Source organism: Tamandua tetradactyla, chromosome 21 (genome assembly GCF_023851605.1).
Source record: "Tamandua tetradactyla isolate mTamTet1 chromosome 21, mTamTet1.pri, whole genome shotgun sequence".
NCBI lineage: Eukaryota > Metazoa > Chordata > Mammalia > Pilosa > Myrmecophagidae > Tamandua > Tamandua tetradactyla.
Genome location: NC_135347.1, coordinates 37598341 through 37622082, shown reverse-complemented (window position 1 = coordinate 37622082; position 23742 = coordinate 37598341). Strand labels below are relative to the sequence as shown.

At 37.2% G+C, this 23742-nt stretch overlaps 1 protein-coding gene and 1 pseudogene across 2 annotated transcripts in view; both read right to left on the bottom strand.

The window, feature by feature from the left end:
• The window catches only part of ARB2A (ARB2 cotranscriptional regulator A), a 545745-nt gene that overhangs the window by 35967 nt on the left and 486036 nt on the right, over positions 1-23742 (bottom strand). The gene's annotated exons all lie outside the window — the stretch shown is intronic.
• On the bottom strand, positions 8314-9591 carry LOC143665336 (high mobility group protein B1 pseudogene; annotated as a pseudogene).

The following is a 23742-nucleotide window of genomic DNA, read 5'->3' as shown; positions in this document are numbered from 1 at the left end:
TCTTTATAGGTGTCCTCACAAGGAAGCTCTCTATATCCTCCCCCTCCCTCTGAATTTTGCTTGTATAAATTTGCATATGGAACTAAGATCCAGTAATGAAGTCACATTCTTGAGAAGTATCACCCAACATTACTGTATTCAGATGAAAAAATAAGGTCATTTCTCTATTTGCTTACTCATTTTGAGCAAAATTCAATGTTATTCAGTGGGAGGGAGGGGTGAGTATAGACTTACCCTAGCAGATCCTAAAGTGCCCGACTGCATTTTAGCACAACTTAAGATTCCTGGAGAAAAAAAATATCTATATGCCTGATTTCATGAAGGGTGTACACAATTTCAAGTTTAAAAAATATCCATGTCTAGATATTTATTACTATTATGTTTATTGATTTATTCAAAAGGCAATCTTAAAGAATTTTTTTTTTTAATTTGGAGGATTTATAGTCTCTAAACCTAAGCAAGCAGTTCTAGATATGCTCTGAAATGCTACTTAAATTAGTATTTTGTGTGCATATCTAGAAAAAGTAGCCCGGTTGTGACTAGGTTTATGAAATAGCTTCACTTCTATGAGGCTTGCAATTCTAGTTTCACTTCAATGACAACTACTAATTGGACTTATAAAATATTCAAAAATAAATAGTTTCTTCTTTTTGAAAGACCATTCGCAGATGCATACTACATAGTAATGCCCACCTCCAACACAATAAGCAAAAAAAAAAAAAAAGTGCTAATCCTTTCTGTTCCTTCTCACTTCCCTTGCTTCTAGCCACATTTGGCATTTCCTCTATAGTAATCACACTTACACCTACGAGTGTTACCAAGGCTATGATCAGTTTGTAAGCTTTCTCTGGGAACTACTCTTATAATTCCTCCCACCCCTTGAAAACAATTCAAACTGTAAGTGTAGTGGGACCCAAGGAGTCAGTGGTCTGAAGCAATTTTAAATCCTTTAGTTTTTCTTTCCTGGTGATGATCCTTCTGAAGGATGAACAAATTTCCCTGGTGATAAAATCATGAGGAAGCCTTTTTAGTTTTAGATTATGATGACGACTCTCTGCTTGATTAGTCCTGGGCTGAAAGACCAAAGTCCAACTGAGTATCTCTACTGGCTCTCAATATCCACCTTGCAATTTAAGGGTACAAATGATGAGAATGTGTGCTTCAGTTAGAGGAAGGGGAATTGGAAGGAGGAAGGAGCAAGGTGAGTTAGAAACCAGACTACAGAGAATTGGAGGGAGGGGGGATTCTCCCTAAACTATGGAATGGTAACATGAGTATTTTATACAGAAATGGCTTCCTTTTCCATATTTCTGGAATTGTATTTTTAATAATTTTAAAAATAGCATTTGGAAATTGGGTTGACTTGCATGCCTATTTGGGGGTGCATAAATGCGTTTCAGGAACAGATTTGAAGACCATTTTAGAAAATTCAAAGCCAAATTTCAATAAAAATTTTACAAATTAATCTGACAGAAGAGAAAAATAAAAATACTCTGTATAATGTCATAACGGTGGAAAACAAAAAGAAAGACTACCCTTGGCAGCTTAGTGAATGGAAACTTTTGAAAGCAGCTGTCCAGTACTTAAAATATATATCACTCTAAGGGGAAGTTAAGAGTGGTGCTTTTTATTCTTCTACCAGAACAGAAATATTAGGGTTTTAAATTATCAAGTCATAAAAAGACACAAAAGGGGAACGTTTAGGCCAATCAAAAAGCAGCCATTAATAAGTTGCAATGATGTAGAAGTACAGGGAAACTAGTTCATTTAGCACTAACCATGATATCTGAAAGAGGTAAATAAGGTTTAACAGTCAGGTTCTGGTCTTTCACATACAACTTTACTCAGACCCACGTCCTCGTTTTAGAAACTGTGAACAACTACTTTTCAAGTCTCCATTTTCCTAATTTAAAGGATTTCCCACAATGTAGGGAGCAAAGAGTTTGCCCATATTAAATACCAGTCAACTTCTTGGGGAGTGATTTCTTTAACCTTTTGGATTGATAGTCTTGTCCTTACTGGACAATTCACTTTTGGGGTGAAATCAGTTTTCTAATCTATAAAATCAATTCAGTATCAAAATAAAATGTAAAAGATTACAGTGCTTCATTACAAAGAAGTGCCTTTGCTCAGTCTTGATCAGTGGTTCTTAATGGGGACGGCAGTGGACTCTAGGGGCATTTTGGAAGTTAATATGGATATTTTTGGTTGTCAAGATGATTGAAGGTGCTGTTGGCATTTAGTGGGAGGCAATTAACATGGTAATATAGCACAATGAAAAATTATTCTACATCCTTCATGGTTTTCAAATGTTCCACCACTATATGGGGTTAGGATTTCAATGTTTTACAAGTAATTGCCAAGTACTTTTTGCATGATTTTAATATACTCCAAATTTGCCAGGAATGTAACTACTATGTAAATCGAAGTAATTTTATACTTTATGTTGTTTGGAATTTTATCGAGTGGCTTACAATATATCAGAAAATCTTACTGCTGATGTCCTCACTGCTTACAGTATTTGATTCCCCAGTAAGCGCATTTGTATCAGCCTGCCTTTGTAGCTGCTGAATTCATGGTGATTCTATGCTCAGAACAAATATCTGACTACTCTATTATTCTTTCTCATGTAGTTTTGCTGAGCACTTTAAACAGTGAGTGCATATTATTTTTATCATGAATTTCTTTTCTTTAGTCCACATATATTATTAGCTAGAATATTACAATGATTTAGCAATCTTGTAAAATGTAGATTACATTATCTCTAGAATTTATTTCAGGGCATTAAAGCACTGCTCAATATTTGTTATAATAGGAGGTATTTAGATAATCAAGAATCAGCTTAAAGAGAAATGAATAGTTAATTCCTCTTTATTAGAGACCAATTCTCCCTATAATCGGAACCTAACTGTAGCTATCTCTTTTATCCTTATGCAGAGCAGAACATACTTATCTTTTATTTCTCTTCTGTTTCTTCCATAAATACCATTTGTCAATGATGTTATTCATTGTGAAATAACCAAAAGGCAGGGGTCAGGGGGTCTCCCAATTAAAATGCTACAATGAATATTTTTCCTTAACCTATCACTTGTTTTAAAAATGAATTTTAGCAAATTTCAAAGTGGTAAAGATAGCACAAAGGGTCAAAAGGATTAGAAACTTAAGTATGAAGGAAGAGACTATAAATTATATGAGAAAGATCAAATCGCTAAAATGTATAATTTGTTTTATTGAAAGACTACGTATTTTGGAAAAAGGATCTTGTATGGAACTGACAAAGAGGGAGGCTACATTCATATAATAGCATTTAGAAATTAAAGAGTGGTTGCAAATAGCATTGAGAATGGAATGCTCAAAGAATAGGACAGGAGAGATGAAAACATCTATCTACTGTCTTATCTATTCTCCTTACTTCTCCCTACGATAACTCCAATTCCAGTTTTTCTTAAAAGTCTGCCTGTCCACACTCCTCTTCACTTGATCTTTTATTTATTTATTAAACATAACCACATACAAACACAGACTTTCTTACCATATGATCATTCCATTCTTGATATATAATCAATAACTCACAATATCATCACATAGTTGCATATTCATGATCATGATCATTTCTTAGAACATTTGCATCAATTCAGAAAAAGAAATGAAAAGAAAACAGTCAAAAGTTCATACATACCATACCCCTTACCCCTCCCTTTCATTGATCACTAGCATTTCAATCTACTAAATTTATATTAAAATTTGTTTCCCCTATTATGTATTTATTTTTAATCCATATGTTTTACTCGTCTGTTGATAAGGTAGATAAAAGGAGCATCAAACACAAGGTTTTCACAATCACACAGTCACATTGTGAAAGCTGTATCATTATACAGTCATCTTCAAGAAACATGGCTACTGGAACACAGGTCTAAATTTTTAGGCAGTTCCCTCCAGCCTCTCCATTACACCTTAACTAAAAAGGTGATATCTATTTAATGTGTAAGAATAACCTCCAGGATAACCTCTGGACTCTGTTAGGAATTTCTCAGCCATTGACACTTTATTTTGCCTCATTTCACTCTCCTCCCTTTTGGTTGAAAAGGTTTTCTCAATCCCTTCATGCTGAGTCCCAGCTCATTCTAGGATTTCTGTCCCACGTTGCCAGGAAGGGCCATACCCTTTGTAGTCATGTCCCACGTACAGAAGGAGAGGACAGTGAGTTTGCCTGTTGTGTTGGCTGAGAAAGGCCATATCTGAGCAACAAAAGAGGTTCTCTTGATGGTAACTCTTAGGCCTAACTTGAAGTAGGCTTAGCCTATCCTTTGCAGGGTTAAGTTTCATATGAACAAACCACAAGAAGGAGGGCTCAGCCTATTGCTTTGGTTGTCCCCACTGCTTGTGAGAATATCAAGAATTCTCCACTTGGGGAAGTTGAGTTTTCCCCCTTTCTCATCATTCCCCCAAGGGGACTTTGCAAATAATTTTTTATTCACTGTTCAAATCACTCTGGACAAACCTACAAAATTTCCAGCCCTATTCAAGGTTCCATGTACTATGGTGTTCAGTTAAGTGGTCCACATAAGTTATATTAGGAAATGCACTAGTCAAAATATAAATTTTGAACCAAATAAACATTTTTTTGCTTTAGTCTCACACATAAGTTATAGTTTTAAAATATTAATTACCATTTATTTTCAATACCCTGCAGTATTGACATTCCTTTGTTCTTCTTCATGCAAAACATTTTTAAATTTGTACATTTAGTCACTATCATTATATACTCTACGCGTTCCTAGATTATACCATCTCAGTCTTTATTGTATATCTTTCCTTCTGATTTCATTTGTGCCCCCAGCCCTCCTCCCTCTATCATTCTCACATTCAGCTTCATTCAGTGCTCTAACATTACTGTATTAGTTAGATAGTATTGTGCTATCCATTTCTGAATTTTTACAATCAGTCCTGTTGCACAATCTGTATCCCTTCAGCTCCAACTACCCAATATCTACCCTATTTCTATTTCTTGATGGTCTCTGTTACCATCTGAAATTCTCCAAGTTCATTCACTAATGTCAGTTCATATCAGTGAGACCAAACAGTATTTGTCCTTTTGTTTCTGGCTAATCTCACTCAACATAACGTCCTTAAGGTCCATCCATGTTGTTACATACTTTATTCTTTATTCTGTCTTACAGCTGCATAATATTCCATCATATGTATTATGGTTGGTAAATCCACTCATTATCCACTCATCTGTTGATGGACATTTTGGCTGTTTCCATCTCTTGGCAATTGTATATAATGCTGCTATAAACATTGGTGTGCAAATGTCCATTTGTGTCCTTGCCCTTATGTCCTCTGAGTAGATACCTAGCAATGATATTGCTGGGTCATATGGCAATTCTATACTTAGCTTCTTGAGGAACCACCAAACTGCCTTCCACAATGGTTGTATCATTTGACATTCCCACCAACAGTGGATAAGTGTGTCTCTTTCTCCACATCCTCTCCAGCACTTGTCGTTTTCTGTTTTATCGATAATGGCCATTCTGGTGGGTGTGAGATGATATCTCATTGTGGTTTCACTTGATCTTAGTGCTCTTAGATATTCTTCTAGGCAAAAACTAAGCTAAATTATGCTAATGGTCAGCAGCCAAAATCCTGACATTTACTTTGGTAGATGTATACATTCTGAAGAGGCACCTCATTTTATGCAGTAAATAGCTTAACAAATTTTATGTAAATATGATATTTTAAAAGCAGGAAGTTGGTTATGTATGTCTTCAATTAATCCTTTAATAAAGTGAAAAATTGCTTGGAAAAGCAAATAATCATTCTTGAAATAATATTACACACATATGATGAGATTTGAATAAGATGTGGTTTACTGGTATACTATGAAGGACAGTCTCAATGAGGTAAGTTATCACCAAAGAGATAATTTTAGGAGAATTTCTTGGTCACCTATTCACTATTATAATTTTTGCCAGTCATTTTATTTTACATGGTCCTAGAACAAAAAGTCACGGAACAATTTTAAGTAGTTCTGCATAATTTACACCTTAGGGTCTGGTTTTCCATAGGGAATATCACTGCTCACAAAGTCACCTTTGAAGATAATTTTTATACCTTTGTTTCAAGGGAAAAAATCAGCATGTGCCCCCACACTTTTTACCAACACCTCCCCAACAAAGGAAAGCAAAAGGTAATGAATAAACTTTATACATTTCCTACGATGAAGGGGGAAAGAAAAAAATCTAGAAAGATATGAAACACATTAATATTAACAGCATAAAATGTCTATGATACTTTCAAAATGACAAGACTTGATTTTAAAAATTGATCTTTAACAAGAAAAAGAAGTATGGGCAATTAAGAAGTAATGAAGATCCTGTCAATATAGCTATGTTGATAATAACAGGGAAGGGAATTCTTGAGAAAATCTAATATATAACAATCAGGAGGTCTGTAATATGCATTATTGAGTCCCAGTGGGATTAACTAATGAATTTATGAGCTCACTAAGCTATTTTTAGAAAGTTATAAAGAATCAGAGAAATACCAGAGCACTGAAAAATAATAATGTGCCTTCTAAAAAGAAATAAAATGATTTAAAAACAAATTCTAGAGCTTCTAAGTAGAATGTCATTAAGAAAAAAACAAAACAAAACACAAATTTACCAATATTTGTACAGAGAAGAGCTGCTGATTGAGACCTTCCAGCATGGAGTGGATGAGTATAATGGGGGGGGGGGCGAGTAGTGAAGGGAGGGAGGGAGTGGGGTGTGGTGTGGGGATGTGGGGATGTTCACTGAGATTAGTGTAAGGGAAATGCCAAGTGCAGTGCAGTAAACATGTTGCATTGCAAGTTTCTGTGTAAGAAGTAGGCGAGTTTCTTTCCATTGCTAACACTCTGTTGCAAGCCCATTGAGGCAGGTACTGTATGGAGACCCTAAACCTAAAGGCAGGAAGTCAAACTTGACCAGAGATAAGAGACAGCCTGAAACAAAGATGTAAAATCAGTGGTAGATACTTTGGGGTCATTTGTAGTTTCTGAGGCAGACTGCCCCTGCATCCAACTCCTCTTCTGCCAAATATTTCTCATCTCCGCATTGCAGACAGGGAGGAGGGGTAAGGGGGCAGCTTAAGACCCAGGGAGACAACTCTGAGGTGGAGGAGACAGCCTCGAGTGGTCATGGGCCTCTGACACTGGACCTGGCAGACCTCTCATCAAAACTTGTCTAACCAATCAAAATTAAAGACATTTTTATTACTTCAGTTGCCTATCAAACCCAGACAGCGAGTGTAGAAGTACTTTTTTCGAACTTTTTTTTATTGTGAATATATATAACAACATTTGCCATTTTACCCCTCTTTAAGGTGATAATTCAGTGGCATTCATGAAGTTTACAATGTTGTGCTAGTGTTACCACTATCCTTACCAAAACTTCATCACCCTGAAGAGAAACTCTTACCTCATTAGACAAATAACTCTCAATTCCCCCCACCCCCTATCCCTGGTAAGGTCTAATCTACTGTTTTTTTGGCATGGGCAGGCACCGGGAATTGAACCCAGGTCTCTGGCACGGCAGGTGAGAACTCTGCCACTGCGCCACCACTGCCCGCCCTAATCTACGTTTTTGTCTCTATGAATTTGCTCATTCTAGATATTTCATTAAATAGAATCATACAATATTTGTTCTTTTTTTGTGTGACATTTCATTTAGCATAACATTTTCAAAGTTCCCCATGTTGTATTAGAATTTCATTCCATTTTATGGCTAAATAATATTGCATTTTCTGTATATACGTTTTGTGTATTTGTCTGTTGATGGACACTTGGGTTGTTTCCACCTTTTGATATTGTGAATAATGATGCTATGAACAATGGGGTACAGGCGTTTGTCCCAGCTTTCAATTCTTTGGGCAATCTACCTCTGAGTGGAATTGCCAAGTCATATGGCAGTTTTATATTTAACATTTTTTTCCTATTAAAAAATTGCACTTACTTAGAAGCACTGAGAATGTCAATAAAACAGCTGCAACATTTTTTTTTCCAATTACAGGATGGTATTCAGTTAAAAGAATGACAATTATTTTGGTTAAATTGCATGAGAGACAACTGAAAATGAAAGAAACTACCATCCCCTATATAACTAATTTGTGCTCTGCACCAACTAGAACCTGCTTTAAATTTCCACACCAATTTACCACCCCCACGCTGTACCAGGCAAAGTTAGTGGCTATTGAAAGACCACCAGGACAGGGCTATGTAAGGACACATTAGGTAGTGCATGAACTATACAAAAAAAAAAAGACATTGTACAGTTTAAAAACAAATCCTACACAACTTATATCATACATTTTCTCTTTAGAAGGAGTGAGTTGTGTACAGGGGATTTAAATGTTTATAGACAAGAAAAAAACACTGCTGTAGAACCAACTTATTCATCATCATCTTCTTCAACTTTGTCTACTTCCTCTTCCTCCTCCTGATTTTCCTCCTCCTCTTCCTCTTGCTTCTCCTCCTTCTTTCTCTTGTCTTTTTCAGCCTTGGCAACTCCCTTTTTTGCTGCCTAGGTTCTCCTTTAGCTCTTCTTTTCATAAGCCTGCTTGCATTTTGCAGGGGTATTATTCCACATCTCTCCCAGTATCTTTGCAGCATCACCAATGGGTAGGTCAGGATATTCATCTTGAATTCTGGGGTAATATTCAGAACAAGAGGCCAAAGGAGGCCGCTTAGGTGCTTTGGGATCTTCACATTTTTCTATTTCCCTTTAGAAGGGATATAGGTTTTAATTTCTCATAGCAGGCCATGTTCGCCTTGCCCATGTCTTCAGATTTTCCTCTCTTTAGCAGACATGGTTTTCCACCTCTCTGAGCACTTAGAAAATTCTGAAAAGCTGACTGAAGCATCCGGATGCTGCTTCCTGTGCTCTTCCCAGCAAGTGTGCACGAAGAATGCATATGATGACCTTTTGCATCTTGGCTTCTTAGGGTCTCCTTTGCCCATATTTGGTTATTTTTCTGTGTGAGGCACAGAGTCACCCAGCACCTGCCCAGCTTGCCTTTGGCCGGGCACTGTCTCTGTGGGGCTCAATGGACCACAATGACAGTGAGAGTGGGAGCCAGTCTGTGCTTAACTTTTTGAGGACTCTGATTTGAATTCCTGCTTGCTTCACATACTACTTTCACTTAGATTCCTGTTGTCCCAAAGCCTGGCTTCCAAGGATGTTTTGTTTCCCTTTAAAACTCTAGTCTAGGTGTGGGCAAAAACCCTCTTTTTTTCAGTTTTCCCCTTCTATAAATAAGGTGGGCTGTCATTTTCAAAAGTAACTTTACCAAAAGATTGTAGGAGAATAGAGCACTATGCAAGGGAATGCAAAGAATGATAAAATAGTTATTTCTTAAGGACAAGTTTCTGATTCAAGTATTCCCAACACAATCAGCATAGAGCTTTACTGGGCCCCAAATTTCTTCAATCTAAAATAAAACTTTGTCCAAGAGGGCTGGTACAAGTTTACAGCAAACTTCCTTTTCTCACAGCTACCCTGTCTTTTCTCAACTAGGTACCTTTGGCTGCCATTCTGACTGCATATGTGTGTATTTGTGATGTGTGTGTGTGTGTGTGTGTGAGACAGAGAGAGAGAGAGAGAGAGAGAGAGAGAGAGAGAGAGAGAGAGAGAGAGAGAGAGAGAGAGAGAGAGACAGAGAGAAAGACGGGGAGAGGGAGAGGGAGAGGGAGAGGGAGAAAGAGAGTGAGAGACAGATTGAGAGAGGGATTGACAGATCATCAATAGAGAGAAAGGAGAGGGAGAGGGAAAAAGGAGGGATGTGTGAGAGAGACAAAATGAATGGCAAAATACTTTCCTTATTCAAAAACAAAATAAAACCATTTACTAGTTCAAATCTGAATCTTCTGGGTCTCCGCCCTCAATTGTAGATTCTGCTCTAAAGGCTACATTGGGTGGGCAGACGGTTTTTCCAGAGCGCCTATGATGGATTAACCGATGTGTAGATTCCTACACACATTTACTGCATGACAGGCACTGCTTCTAGGCACTAGCATGAAATGGTGAATGAGACATGTGTCCTGTAGTGTACACTGTAGTGGGAGATGACAAACAATAAACAAGTAAATCAATGAATGTGATAATTTCAGAGTGAGACGTACAATGAAGAAACTATAACAGGGCGATGTGAAGAGGAAGAAGAAGGGAGCTGGGTGGTATGGGAAGCAGACAGCTGGTCATCAATCTAAACTGGGTGGAGAAGACTTCTGATCTGAGACCTGAATGACAAGCAGAAGCCAGATGAAGGTCTGGGGGCAGAGTGCTGCAGGCAGAGTTCGGGAAGAGCAAGTACCAGGGGGTCTGGAAAGGAAAGAGCCTGTCACAGCTGCGGAGTGAAGGGAGTGACAGGAGCATGATGGGTGGGGGGAAAGTGGTAGAAGAGGATTCACAGAGAGGTGAGTAGCCTCTAAGCCATGTGAGGTCTCTCAGGCCACGATGAAAGTTTCAATTTTATTCCAAGTACAATGGCGAAGCTGTTTGGAAGGTTTTAAGCAGGGGAGAAATATAGTCTGATTTGCATTTTAAAAGAGCGCTCTGGCTAGGATGTGGACAATGGATTATGGGTAGTTAGAATGATGGATTTAATCCTTCTTGACGACAAGACTAACTACTCACACTTCTAGGGCTTCTGTGGGGCTCACTTGTCTCCAAGACACCTCAAAAGTACAAAAATCCACTCACTGCTATTTGACATAAGTGCCTCAGTGATACAGGAACAGTGATATACAGTGAGAGTTGAAAGAGAACCTAGTAGAATATTATTTCAATGTATTGAATAAAAAATGGAAAACAAAGCACTTTTCTAGCAAACCTGCTCCTGTCATCACATGATGCCTTTGGTTTTGTAGGCCTTAAAAAGACAGTTGTGTGTGGTGGAAAGGTATTGAGACGGCATACTCTGTCACAGCACTCTACTTCTGCATGCTAACAAGAGGAACTGGTGGGCTTACTCTCAGGCAGACTTTTCCTCTGACTTCTCCATTTCTATGAATAGATACATCTTTCCCTTAGCTGTTCTAGCTCAAAGCCTCAGTCACCTTTGATTTTTCTATTTTCCTCGTTTGCTGCCTCCTGATCCAATCAGTTAACAAGTCTTGCCAAGTATACCTCAGCAGTTTTCCCAATCTTTTTCTCCCTTTTCATCCCCCCTACACTCTAGATTTAATGACCCGATCATATAAAATCCAGAAACTACCTCCTAACTCATTTCATTGCCTTCAGCTTTTCCTATTCTAATCTATCTTGTACCCTGTGCCAGATGAAAAATTCTAAAGTACCATTTGTGTTCTATACCTCTTCGTCAGCTCAAGAATACTCAGTGGCTCCCAGTTATCTAGCAAATTAACCAGAAATGCCTTAATTTGGTTTAAAGCCCCTGCCCCCCATTCTTTGGATCCAGCCTTCTTCTTTTCTATAAGAACCCCCTGTCTTCCCAGGCCCAACTCAACTGACATTCTTAAACTGTTTCAAATTCTTAGACCTCTCCTTTTAGCATAGTTTTTGAAAGCAGGGGTCAGACTTTACTCATCTTCATAACAGATTTGATAACATAGCATATGATGAAGTGTAAGCTAGCTTTTACAGTTAAGAAATAAATTCCTCTAAAATTGGAATATACTGACAGTTGTGTACTATAGTTAAAGTTGAAGAAAGTAGAGTGTTTTTTGTGCCCTCTCAACACACTGTTTAGGCATGTGATCCACAGTTCATCAGCATAACTAGTTGACAAGCCCTGACAGATACTCAAAGTATCTTCTAGATTTCTTTAGCTACAAGATTGTGCTTATCTAGTAAATATAATTTACTAGCATCAAAGAGGGTTTAAGAAAGTGTCAGAACTGACAACTCTCAGAGGGTCAAATTCAAATGTTCAAGAGCGCGTATTCCCAAGACGTAGATGGCTTGGCTCAAATTTAGATGCAGACAGAAACACATCAGATATAAATTAGTAAAGATCAGGAAAGAATCATAGATAATATTTAGTCCAGCAGTCTCATTTCACAGACAAGAAATCTGCAGTCCAGAGAAGCTGTGACTAGGGCAAAGTTATACAGACATTTTACCTTAAGGTAAAGCACAGGTTAAGCACTGAGCTAATAAAAATTTTCAGAAGACTTATATCCAGTTGCTTTAAGATCCAGTTAGATATTTACTTCCTCTAATAAGTCCTCTTTGATGAATTCCATCCCATATCAACTACTTCCTATGTCCTTTTATCATTTAAAGCATTTAAGATATAGTTACAATATATTATTATATACTTGCTTTGTTTTACTGGACATGCCATATGTGAAAAATACCTTGTTTTAAATCTAAATCCTTTGGAGGTAATATCTCAATAGTGTTTATTCCAGAAATCATAGGTGAGGCTTAGTAAATATTTGCTGTATAAACAACTATTCTGAACAGAATTTATCAGAAAATAAATTCTGATTTATTCTTAATGGATACTATTAAAAATAAAACTTGAATTTGCATTGGTTTTGCATTGTTGTGATGATTATTTACATTTCACAATAAAGGAAATTGATAGACAGAAAAGATCATGGCAGCAGAAACTTGTGAATTTACAAAGTGAGGTGCTACTGGTATTCTGAATACACTGATGAATTATTTTTATAAACTTATACACATGCAGTATCATTTTAAAACTGCTTTGTCAAAATTTCAATAGCATAGACCTTTCCTTTGCAGCCTCGAAGGGGGAAGAAAGCAGGTGTTTGAGTAGCTGTTAAAAATCCTAGTCACAGGGTGGGCCACGGTGGCTCAGCAGGCACAATTCTCACCTGCCATGCCAGAGGCCCGGGTTTGATTCCTGGTGCCTGCTCATGACAAAAAAAAAAATCCTAGTCACAATGATTTAGAATTTTACTGAAGACTTTAGACCAATTTGGGGAAAACTGATATCTTAAAAATGTTGAGTCTTCCAATAGATGAACATAGTATATCTTATCATTTATTAGTTTTTCTTTAATACCTCTCAATGACGTTTTAAATTTATAATTAAATTTCTTTATTTTGAGATAATTTTAGATTTACATGCTGTTCTTAAGTAATAACACAGAGAGATTCCATGTATCCTTTAACCAGTTGTCCCCAATGGCAACATCTTGCGAAACTATAGTATTATATCACAACCAGGATATTAATAATATTACAGTCAAGATATAGAACATTTCCATCACCACAAAGATCCCTCATGTTACCCTTTTATAACCATATCGACTTCCCTCTCCCCTAACCCTTCCCTACCCCCAGAAACCAGTAATGTGTTATCCATTTCTATAATTTTACCATTTCAAGAATTTTATATAAATGTAATCATGAAGTTTGTGACCTTTGCTGAATGACTTTTTTTTTTCCCATTCAGTTTAATTATCTGGAGGTTCATCCAGGTTGGTGCATGTATCAGTAGTTTGTTCCACTTCATTGCCGAGGAGTAGTCTATGGTTGAATGCACCATAGTTAGCTTAACAATTCACGTGTTGAAGGAAATCTGGGTTTTTAGTTTCTGGTTATTATACGTAAAGTTTCTATAAACAACTATACGTGAATTTTTGTGTGGATATAAGTCTTCATTTTTTTGGGATAAATGTCCAAGAGTGTCATTGTTGGGTTGTATCAGAGCTGCGTGTTTAGTCTTTCAGGAAACTGCCAAATCCTCTCCCACAATCACTGTGCCATCTTATATTCCCACCAGCAACGTGCAAGTGACCTAGTTTCTCTGCTACTTGAGAGTAATAAATCTTGAAATTAGATAGACTGATACCTTCTTTTTCGATATGGTCTTTGGTACTCTAATTCCTTTGTCTTTTCATATGAATTTTAGAATAATCTTGTCTATACCTATAAAAATTTTACTGGAATTTTGATACAAATTGTATCAAACCTATATATCAATTTGGGGAGAACTGACATCTTTACTATACTGAGTCTTCCAATCTATGAACATGATATGTCACTTAGCTTTATATTTGAGTACTGCGTATTTGTTGATGGCACTGAATAAACAGATCTTTCAGAATTTTACTTTTAACTGCTTGTTGCTGGTATACAGAGATGACAATGATTTTTATATATTGATTTTATCCTTTTTAAATTATCCTTTTGTCCTAAAATGTTATCTGTAGATTTTGAATTTTTTATGTAAACACTCATATCATATGTGATGAGAGACTGAACATATAAATGGACAATAACCAGAAAACTCTGACCCATTGTCAGCAGTAACCAGACCAGGAAACTCTGGACCGCTACCTGTAGCAATCAGTTCTGGCCACTGGCCACCATCTACAGTAACCAGTCCAGTAAGCTAAACTACAATTCCTGCAACGACTGACCCCAGACAGCCAGGAGTTGATCAATAACTGATGGCTTCCCTAATTTTTGATCTGTTTCCAACTCAGGACCAACTAGTGAAAGTTGATTATGCTCCCCTAACCAATCCCACAGGGTACCTCGTTTCTAGGTAGTCTACCTGCAGCTTCCTCATGCCCAAAGCCTCCAATCAGGGCATGCCTGGATTCTTCCTTTTGCCCCACTATAAAGTCCCTGTCTGCCTTGGAGTCTCTGCCAAAAACAAGGGATTGTCACTGACTCCCTTACTATAGTAAGTGCTAAATAAACAGCTTTTAAAAAATATCTGTCTTCTATTCTCCTCCCAATTTCAGAAAATAGTATTTTTTTTTTTGTATGAGAATAGTATTTTTTTTTTGTATTTTCTCAGGTGAAAATGAACAAAAACTCAAATTTCTAATTTTCTGTATTTGCAATCCTAAAAAGATTTTTAAGTCTTTATGGTATACCATGTTCTGAAGATGTTTGCATTATGTTCATTTAACTGTAGGTTGTATTTTATTTGCACTTTTTAGCAACAAGATTGGAACTCCTCAAGATCGCGGAATTGTACCCTGTTTACCTTTGCACACCCCAAATCCTAGCACCTCATGCCATATCTGAACATTATGTAGGCCACAATTCTTTTTTTTAAATTGAGATATATTCTATATTAACATACCATGTAATCATCCAAAGTGTACAGTCAATAGTTCACAATATCTTCATATAGCTGTGCATTTATCATCACAATAAACTTTTTTGTGAAAAATAATATATATACAAAAAAAGCAATGAATTTCAAAGCACATCACTAAGTTGGTTGTAGAACAGATTTCAGAGTTTGGGATGGGTTAAACAATTCCACAATTTTAGGTTTTGATTCTAGCTGCTCTAAGACACTGGAGGCTAAAAGAAATATCAATATAATGATTCAGTAACACACACACTTGCTAAACCCGACCTTCTCTGTATAACTCCACCATCACCTTTGATCTTTCTCCCACTCTTTATGGATATGTGGGCTATTCCCATATTAGCTTTTGCATGTTGGAAGGGAGTGTCGATAATTTGGGATGGGGGATGGAATAAATAAATAGCTTTTGTTTGTTCTCATTTGGGTGTCCTTAATTATTTCGAAAGTGAATAATTTCAGTTTTGTTTTTTCACATTTTGATTCTTATACCTTTTATTTGTTCCCGTTATAATTCTAATAAAACTTTAAATTATAAGCAAAATAGCATCAGATGTATTCATATCATTAACTAAAGAATAACGAGGGGACTTCCTGGAAGATGGCGGCTTAGTAAGACGCGCGGATCTTAGTTTCTTCTCCAGGGCAGCTACTAGGGGACTAGAAATGATACAGAAAGCGCCCAAAGACACAACAGAGATAAAAAAGACAGCGTACCCCATCCTGGAACGGCTGGCTGGCTGAGAGAAGCAGCTCGGGTGAGATCGCCGGGGCGCGCGGGCCTCACCGGGCGGGGTGGGAAGCGGCCGGAGTTACTCCCTTCCTCCTTCCCGGGCCGGCTGGGAGAATTGGAGAGGCGGTCCCCTGAAACCAAGGCGACTGGCGCCCACACCACGCGCAGCCCCCGGACCAACTGAGAGAATTGGATCGGAAATCCCCAGGCTGTGGAGAACGGTGACGGGTGGGGGAGGCCCCTTCCAAACCCGTGACTCCCGGGGAACGTGCACTCTCCCGGGCGGGCCACTACCGCTGGCGCCCTCCCGCCACGCTTGTTGCCCAGGGCCGACTAGGAAATTCGGACGGGCTCTTTCTCGGGCTGCGGCGACCAGCAACCCTCCCTGCGTTCGGACCCTGGGCCGGCTCAAGCCGCTTCGGCTAGCGAACCCCCCGGACAGCGAGAGTTTTCCAAAGTTTAAGGTTCCACAGCACCTTTTACTGGTGGGACCCGCAGACAAACGTGTGCCACGAGCGCCACCTACTGGGCAGGATAAGAAAAACAGAACCCAGAGATTTCACAGGAAAATCTTCCAAACTTTTGGATCCAATACCCAGGGAAATCTGTCTAAATGCGCAGACGCCAACAGAAGATAACGGATCACGCTCAAATAATTGAAAATATGGCCCAGTCAAAGGAACAAACCAATAGTTCAAATGAGATACAGGAGCTGAGACAACTAATGCTAAATATACGAACAGAAATGGAAAACCTCTTCAAAAACGAAATCGATAAATTGAGGGAGGACATGAAGAAGACATGGGCTGAACATAAAGAAGAAATAGAAAAACTGAAAAAACAAATCACAGAACTTATGGAAGTGAAGGACAAAGTAGAAAAGATAGAAAAAACAATGGATACCTACAATGATAGATTCAAAGAGACAGAAGATAGAATTAGTGATTTGGAGGATGGAACATCTGAATTCCAAAAACAAACAGAAACTATCGGGAAAAGAATGGAAAAATTTGAACAGGGTATCAGGGAACTCAAGGACAATATGAACCGCACAAATATACGTGTTGTGGGTATCCCAGAAGGAGAAGAGAAGGGAAAAGGAGAAGAAAAACTAATGGAAGAAATTTTCACTGAAAATTTCCCAACTCTTATGAAGGACCTAAAATTACAGATCCAAGAAGTGCAGCGCACCCCAAAGAGATTAGACCCAAATAGGCGTTCTCCAAGACACTTACTAGTTAGAATGTCAGAGGTCAAAGAGAAAGAGAGGATCTTGAAAGCAGCAAGAGAAAAACAATCCATCACATACAAGGGAAACCCAATAAGACTATGTGTAGATTTCTCAGCAGAAACCATGGAAGCTAGAAGACAGTGGGATGATATATTTAAATTACTAAAAGAGAAAAACTGCCAACCAAGACTCCTATATCCAGCAAAATTGTCCTTCAAAAATGAGGGAGAAATTAAAACATTCTCAGACAAAAAGTCACTGAGAGAATTTGTGACCAAGAGACCAGCTCTGCAAGAAATACTAAAGGGAGAACTAGAGTCAGAACCAAAAAGACAGAAGAGAGAGGTATGGAGAAGAGTATAGAAAGAAGGAAAATCAGATATGATATATATAATACAAAAGGCAAAATGTTAGAGGAAAATATTATCCAAACAGTAATAACACTAAATGTTAATGGACTGAATTCCCCAATCAAAAGACATAGATTGGCAGAATGGATTAAAAAACAGGATCCTTCTATATGCTGTCTACAGGAAACACATCTTAGACCCAAAGATAAACATAGGTTGAAAGTGAAAGGTTGGGAAAAGATATTTCATGCAAATAACAACCAGAAAAGAGCAGGAGTGGCTACACTAATATCCAACAAATTAGACTTCAAATGTAAAACAGTTAAAAGAGACAAAGAAGGACACTATATACTAATAAAAGGAACAATTAAACAAGAAGACATAACAATCATAAATATTTATGCACCGAACCAGAATGCCCCAAAATATGTGAGGAATACACTGCAAACACTGAAAAGGGAAATAGACACAAATACCATAATAGTTGGAGACTTCAATTCCCCACTCTCATCAATGGACAGAACATCTAGACAGAGGATCAATAAAGAAATAGAGAATCTGAATATTACTATAAAGGAGCAAGACTTAACAGACATTTATAGGACATTACATCCCACAACAGCAGGATACACCTTTTTCTCAAGTGCTCATGGATCATTCTCAAAGATAGACCATATGCTGGGTCACAAAGCAAGTCTTAACAAATTTAAAAAGATTGAAATCATACACAACACTTTCTCGGATCATAAAGGAATGAAGTTGGAAATCAATAAGAGGCGGAATGCCAGAAAATTCACAAATACCTGGAGGCTCAACAACACACTCTTAAACAACGAGTGGGTCAAAGAAGAAATTGCAAGAGAAATTAGTAAATACCTAGAGGCAAATGAAAATGAAAACACGACATATCAAAACTTATGGGATGCAGCAAAGGCAGTGCTAAGAGGGAAATTTATTGCCCTAAATGCCTATATCAGAAAAGAAGAAAAGGCAAAAATGCAGGAATTAACTGTTCACTTGGAAGAACTGGAGAAAGAACAGCAAACTAATCCCAAAGCAAGCAAAAGGAAAGAAATAACAAAGATCAGAGCAGAAATAAATGAAATTGAAAATATGAAAACAGTAGAGAAAATCAATAAGACCAGAAGTTGGTTCTATGAGAAAATCAATAAGATTGATGGGCCCCTATCAAGACGGACAAAAAGAAGAAAAGAGAGGATGCAAATAAATAAGATCAGAAATGGAAGAGGAGACATAACTACTGACCTCACAGAAATAAAGGAGGTAATAACAGGATACTATGAACAACTTTACGCTAATAAATACAACAATTTAGATGAAATGGACGGGTTCCTGGAAAGACATGAACAACCAACTTTGACTCAAGAAGACATAGATGACCTCAACAAACCAATCACAAGTAAAGAAATTGAATTAGTCATTCAAAAGCTTCCTAAAAAGAAAAGTCCAGGACCAGATGGCTTCACATGTGAATTCTACGAAACGTTCCAGAAAGAATTAGTACCAATTCTCCTCAAACTCCTCAAAAAAATCGAAGTGGAGGGAAAACTGCCTAATTCATTCTATGAAGCCAACATCACCCTCATACCAAAACCAGGCAAAGATATTACAAAAAAAGAAAACTACAGACCAATCTCTCTAATGAATACAGATGCAAAAATCCTCAATAAAATTCTAGCAAATCGTATCTAACAACACATTAAGAGAATTATACATCATGACCAAGTAGGATTCATCCCAGGTATGCAAGGATGGTTCAACATAAGAAAATCAATTAATGTAATACACCATATCAACAAATCAAAGCAGAAAAATCACATGATCATCTCAATTGATGCAGAGAAGGCATTCGACAAGATTCAACATCCTTTCCTGTTGAAAACACTTCAAAAGATAGGAATACAAGGGAACTTCCTTAAAATGATAGAGGGAATATATGAAAAACCCACAGCTAATATCATCCTCAATGGGGAAAAATTGAAAACTTTCCCCCTAAGATCAGGAACAAGACAAGGATGTCCACTATCACCACTATTATTCAGCATTGTGTTGGAGGTTCTAGCCAGAGCAATTAGACAAGAAAAAGAAATACAAGGCATCAAAATTGGAAAGGAAGAAGTAAAACTATCACTGTTTGCAGACGATATGATACTATACGTCGAAAACCCGGAAAAATCCACAACAAAACTACTAGAGCTAATAAATGAGTACAGCAAAGTAGCAGGTTACAAGATCAACATTCAAAAATCTGTAGCATTTCTATACACTAGTAATGAACAAGCTGAGGGGGAAATCAAGAAACGAATCCCATTTACAATTGCAACTAAAAGAATGAAATACCTAGGAATAAATTTAACTAAAGAGAGAAAAAACCTATATAAAGAAAACTACAAAAAACTGCTAAAAGAAATCACAGAAGACCTAAATAGATGGAAGGGCATACCGTGTTCATGGATTGGAAGACTAAATATAGTTAAGATGTCAATCCTACCTAAATTGATTTACAGATTCAATGCAATACCAATCAAAATCCCAACAACTTATTTTTCAGAAATAGAAAAACCAATAAGCAAATTTATCTGGAAGGGCAGGGTGCCCCGAATTGCTAAAAGCATCTTGAGGAAAAAAAACGAAGCTGGAGGTCTCGCGCTGCCTGACTTTAAGGCATATTATGAAGCCACAGTGGTCAAAACAGCATGGTATTGGCATAAAGATAGATATATCGACCAATGGAATCGAATAGAGTGCTCAGATATAGACCCTCTCATCTATGGACATTTGATCTTTGATAAGGCAGTCAAGCCAAATCACCTGGGACAGAGCAGTCTCTTCAATAAATGGTGTCTAGAGAACTGGATATCCATATGCAAAAGAATGAAAGAAGACCCATCTCTCACACCCTATACAAAAGTTAACTCAAAATGGATCAAAGATCTAAACATTAGGTCTAAGACCATAAAACAGTTAGAGGAAAATGTTGGGAGATATCTTATGAATCTTACAACTGGAGGCGGTTTTATGGACCTTAAACCTAAAGCAAGAGCACTGAAGAAGGAAATAAATAAATGGAACTCCTCAAAATTAAACACTTTTGTGCATCAAAGAACTTCATCAAGAAAGTAGAAAGACAGCCTTCACAATGGGAGACAATATTTGGAAATGATATATCAGATAAAGGTCTAGTATCCAGAATTTATAAAGAGATTGTTCATCTCAACAACAAAAAGACAGCCAACCCAATTACAAAATGGGAAAAAGACTTGAACAGACACCTATCAGAAGAGGAAATACAAATGGCCAAAAGGCACATGAAGAGATGCTCAATGTCCCTGGCCATTAGAGAAATGCAAATCAAAACCACAATGAGATATCATCTCACACCCACCAGAATGGCCATTATCAACAAAACAGAAAATGACAAGTGCTGGAGAGGATGCGGAGAAAGAGGCACACTTATCCACTGTTGGTGGGAATGTCAAATGGTGCAACCACTGTGGAAGGCAGTTTGGCGGTTCCTCAAAAAGCTGAATATAGAATTGCCATACGACCCAGCAATACCATTGCTGGGAATATACTCAAAGGACTTAAGGGCAAAGACACAAACGGACATTTGCACACCAATGTTTATAGCAGCGTTATTTACAATTGCAAAGAGATGGAAACAGCCGAAATCTCCATCAACAGAAGAGTGGCTAAACAAACTGTGGTATATACATACGATGGAATACTATGCAGCTTTAAGACAGGATAAACTTATGAAGCATGTAATAACATGGATGGACCTAGAGAACATTATGCTGAGTGAGTCTAGCCAAAAACTAAAGGACAAATACTGTATGGTCCCACTGATGTGAACAGACATTCGAGAATAAATTTGGAATATGTCCTTGATAACAGAGTCCAGCAGGAGGTAGAAACAGGGTAAGATAATGGGCAATTGGAGTTGAAGGGATACAGACTGTACAACGGGACTGGATATAAAAACTCAGAAATGGACAGCACAATACTACCCAATTGTAATGCAATTATGTTAAAACACTGAATGAAGCTGCATGTGAGGTATAGGTTTTTTGTTTTTGTTTTTTTTTTTCTTTCTATTGTTTTAATTCTTATTCTGTTGTCTTTTTATTTCTTTTTCTAAATCGATGCAAATGTACTAAGAAATGATGAATATGCAACTATGTGATGTTATTAAGAATTACTGATTGTACATGTAGATTGGAATGATTTCTAATTGTTTTGTTAATTCTTTTTTTAATTAATAAAAAAAAAAGAATAACGAGATGAGTGAAATATCGCTTAAAGCAAATTATTACGAATAACATAAAACTAGAATCAAATTACTACATTTTCTATTTGGATCGACTTAAGGAAGCACTTTAATAAGTCCTCACTCTGGCAGGTGATATCATCCGGTCATTGACTACCTGCTCATGACAGCTTCCTCACCCCTTGTGACAGACTGATGGTTTCTGGAATGTCAGTTATATGCTAACACTGTGATTCCTTTTCTTTCTAGTTGAGGAAATGTAGAAAGAGACTATTTTCATTACATTCGGCCTCTAAGTCTAGAGTTATTCTCATTCTTCTGACTGGTACTACTTAAATTTTACTTCCAGTTGTCTCCCCAAAAGCATTTCCTTTTTTTTCTTGCTCTACAATGGAAGTGCCTTCTTAGAGGAAAAAATTCTAACAGGATCTTTACTTTATTTACATGATACCATTATATATACATTTATATATATATATAGCATAACATGATCAAGATAAAAATGCATTGATTTTAAATTAAATACACATATTAAAAATTGTTTCATGTACATGTAATATATCCCTACTGTTGACTACATAAGAACATATTAGATTGGGCTATTTTATTAACAGCTAATGTGTTAAAGGATTTGGCAATAACATAATGTTTCCATTTCTTTCCTTTGTACACTAGCTCTAAGCAACATTTAAATTTTAATTAGAGGGCAATGAAGGTCTTCTCTTGTAAGTATTTAAAAATCAGGGTCAGAATTACTCTTGGATGTTGTTAAAGTAGCAATATATGGGGATTATTTTCCAAAAGAATCTCATCACTTTTAAGTATCTTTGTAAGTGGAGGGCATCTATTATTTTATTTCTATTCCACAGAGAAAATTTAAAAATCTATACAGATAGGAAATTTCCAAATCTACTTACAAGGTCAATTAAGCTAGAGGAGTAACCTATGCAGGATAAACAAATGATGTTGGTTACTGAAAATAAGATATGTTGAGTTGTTCAGATTTCATTGCTCTTGGGTCAACAATTATATCCATCAATAGAAACACAGGATTGTGGAAAACTTTCCTAAGAGAAACTGTAAATGAAGGAAAACCTATGCTATCAGGACAAAGGTAGTATAGAAAGAGTATTATCACCCACTTACTATCATACCCACTTAAAAAATGTATTTAAAAACTCCAACAGGGTGCACAGGTAGTTCAGCGGTTAGAATGCTCATCTTTCATGAGGAGACCCGGGTTCGATTCCCGGATTATGCACCCTCCCCTCCCCCCCGCAAAAAACAAAGTGGACTGAGGAAGAATATACCTCTACAGTGATTTAATAGTAAAAGTTATAATAATATCATATTGTGTGAGAATACACAAGTAAAGTTTTGCTTATTTGTTTAGTTTTTTCTTCAAACCTTTGTTCAAAAAAGCATTCGAGGAGACTTAGATATACATTATAGTAGAATAAAAGAAAATGCAGTAGAGAGTTTAAAGACGGTTAAGCTGACGGCAAGGATAAGGTAAGATTAAAACGCAAGGATGAACAATATAAAGCCCTGTACAATTTCCAGACGATAGCCCAAAACTTGATTCTGGCAAATTCTCACTGACAAATTCAAGAATGCAACACAATCGATTATGATTCGCTGCATCTAGGTGATAAAAACAAACCATTTGTGGAGATTAGTTGTTTTTTCATGCTTATGTCCTTAGTGCATTTGGAAAGCACAACACCAAAGAACAACTCAGGAAAAGCGACTTGGAGTGGCATTAAGATAATATGTCTCGGGTGGCTTGATAGTCTGGCTGTCTCAAGGGACAAACTCAAACATAGCTAAAGTAATGGAGGGACTGTATATCCTCCAGGCACTCGTACACCAATTTTACTTTTGCTCAGTAGGAACTCAGCAACAGAAAATTTGAGGTTATATTCTCTGGCAAGAACCTGGATAACACATATTATTTCTGGTATCCTCTCCTAGAAATTATGGAGCTAACCAAGCAGATAGCAGCTTGCTTTAAAAAAAGGGGTTAAGTGTGTGTCTGTGTGGGGGAGCA